Here is a 3,355-nt window from a genome sequence, read left to right as displayed (position 1 = left end):
ATGCTAAAGATATGGTAAGGCTGCTCAACCGCTCACTATGATGTGTACTGACCACCAGGGGGCAGATGTTCCAACCAGTGGGTTAGCTTGCTGCTGGCGTCTGGCCATCAGGACTGGGTGAGGTGGTCTGGACATGCCCTGGAGCCCTCCCGCGGTCCTTCCCCAGCCCAATCATGCACCGGTGGTATCCCTCAGCCTGGCCTGCACCCTCTTGCAATTCAGAACCCCTCGAGGGATATCAGAGAGCAGTTTCAGCCCAATCCCAGCAGGCCACTCCCCTTGGGAGGGTGCCAGATGCAGGGCTCATGACTGGCGAGCACTGCTATGATAGCAAGAACCTCTCCCAATCTGGACTGGTTGGCCGCCATCCCGCGACAGGCACAGTGGGGCAGGGTTAAGCAGAAACAGGGCAGTAGGAGCTGCAGGCTGTGTTGGACTATGGGTTTCAGCCCGATCCCTGCAGGCCACCCAGAGGGACCCCACCCATGCATGAATTCATGCACTGGGCCTCTAGTTAAAAATAATAATACAAGAATAAACTCTGTTTCTTGTAAACCTACTTTTGTTCCAACCTATATTATATGACATGTATGCACTATATTATAAAACACAAGTATATTAACACATTGCGGACCAGTAGTTTCATTGCTAGCTTTATCCAGTGGCCAGAGAAGTTTCTATTGAAGGAGTAACAGAAATGTTTTACATAAACGTTAAAGGCACGCTTTAAAATTAAATACCCATTGCATTTTGAAGTTATTTATTACATGTTCTTTCAAGCTAATATCTTTTTAAAGTATGATGCTTTGTAATATGAAGGAAGAATTCTCGTGATACATCAGCAATGTGTTAAAAATAAAAATATGAAAACGATATATTAATGATAAAATAAGTATTGAAAATAAAAACAAATGCGTTAATATGAATATAAATATTAAATATGACATGTAAATATATATAAATATACATATAGAAATTGGAAACTAACTTAATGCTCATGACTATATATTTAAAAATGAAATATTAAATATTAAAACAACTCTACATATGGATTTCTCTTTATTTTTTTAGTTACTTATATGTTTGTTTTCATTCATAATTTTCAGACATATTTCCAGTATTAATTTTCTAATATAGCTATCTCATTTTCATACTTCCTTTCTTTAGGAAATTCTATAGATTTATATTACATATATTAGAAATTATCCCGTCATATATTTAACTTCTGTTTCATATTTTATGTCTCTGTGAATAACTATGTTGTATTGTGTAAACATTTCTTCAAATATATATGTTTATCATTTATATCATTATCTACAGTTAAATTGCCCTGAAAGCCTGTATTAATTTCTAATCTCAATTATTTAATATTTCTTTCAAAAAAGTTCTTAGTTCATTTTCAATTTAATTCAATATAATTTCTGCTTCTCCTCATGTATTTCAAAACATGTAATTTTTGTCTTTGAAAATAATAATCATGTATTAGGACCCAGGAGATTTGACTTTGGGTGGTAGGCACATTGGTGCAATATACAGATCTTATAACATAGAAACCCACACCTGAAACCTATATGTTCATGTTGACCAATGTCACCCCAATAAATTTAATGTAAAATAAAGAATACAATAAAATAAAACACTGGTTACAAGAATCAAAAATAACAGTAATAATACTTATTTTTAATTTTGTATCTTCAAATCCTAGTATGCTGAGTCATTCTGCTGGTTTTTATTTACAGTGGCTTTTTCCCTTGCATGCTTAATAACATTTACTGTGAGTTGTCAATTTTAATTGGAAATTTATTTGGGATATTAATTATAAACCTGACACAATATATAAGGGCTTTCATAAAGAACTGATAATTATATACAGTTATTAACAAATGACTCTCTCAAATATAAACATCACCTCATTTTTTTGTTGATAGTTTCAGACAATGACAAAGCTAAGTGAAGATTACTTTATGTTTACAATATTTTAGGGATATAGTTTTGCTTTTTTACCTTGCTTTCTTATCAAGCCTAAAGTAATTTTCTTTAAACTCCCAAGGACATGAGGGAGCTATTTTTGTTCACCGTTAATTTAGGCATAGTTTTATGGGGTAAACTTCTTATTAAGCTTATACATGACTGGAGCTTGGATTCTATATTTTGAATTGTAAACTACAAGAACTTGTCAAAAATGAAATCCTGATTTTCTTTTTTAATGAGTTAGCAGTGCCCTTATGACCAAAGCCCTTTACAAGATTCCGTTTACTTCTCTCAATGCCCATTTTCTGTTAGAATCAACCTGAGAATTCCTTAAATTTTAGTGAGCCCATTTATTTTTATTTTTTAATATATTTTTATTTATTTCAGAGAGGTAAGAAGAGGGAAAGAAACATCAATGAATAGAGAGAATTATTGATCAACTGCCTCCTGCACGCCCCGCACTGGGGAGCGAGACCACAACCAGGGCATGTGTCCCTGGCCAGAATCGAACTGTGACCTTCTACTTCATAGGTTGATGCTCAACCACTGAGCCATCCCGGCTGGACTAGTGAGCCCATTTAAAATATTTTAAAATATATTTTCAGTTGTTTTCTCTTAAAGCTCTTGTAAAGGCATTTAGGGCAAGTCCTTTAATCAGTCATTACTCTAATCCACAATTTCTGATATTATAATAAAGATTTGAATTTGTACTCAATCACCTTTTAAGTAAGTTAGCTGCCCCTTCTATTGTGAGCCTTAAATCTTAAAATAGTATGCTCAAAACTATTTTTTCTCATAATTCTTAAATTAATCGTTTATCAATGTGATATAAGGAACTTAAAACCCTTTTGTTACATCAACTTCTACTGGCTTCCCTTTCATCTTTTAGCTATTAAATGTATTACTAATTTAACATTGTCAATGTGTATAGCTTTTTAGATTCTTTTCCTTAAGTGTATTTCTCTTCTGTGCTTTTCTATAGATTGAAGAAATTGCGTACTCTTGTAATACACCGTTTATTATTTTTATGTCACTATTTTCATCTGCAGCACAAAATGGCAGTCATAAATTAGAGGCCTACAGATATAGGTTGGTTAGCCTATAAAGTTAGAGTCTAACATTTAAGATCTTTAAGCCTCTGACTACAAGGCACATGCTTTGTCTTATAATTTGATTAATTCACAATACATGTATATATTTTTTAGGATAATTCCATTCAACTTATTAAATAATTTGTGCTTATCATTTGCATGTTAGACCCACAGAAAAGAAAAAGTAATCGTGTGTTACTTTAAAACCCTGTTCCTTTAAGGAATTGTTCTAGAAAACAATACCAGATCAATGTTCTGCTTATAAATCATATCAGTTTCTTTAATATTTTTTC

The sequence above is a fragment of the Myotis davidii genome, unplaced genomic scaffold, assembly GCF_000327345.1.
Source record: "Myotis davidii unplaced genomic scaffold, ASM32734v1 scaffold419, whole genome shotgun sequence".
Taxonomy (NCBI): Eukaryota; Metazoa; Chordata; class Mammalia; order Chiroptera; family Vespertilionidae; genus Myotis; species Myotis davidii.
Note: the sequence above shows the minus strand (reverse complement) of the source record.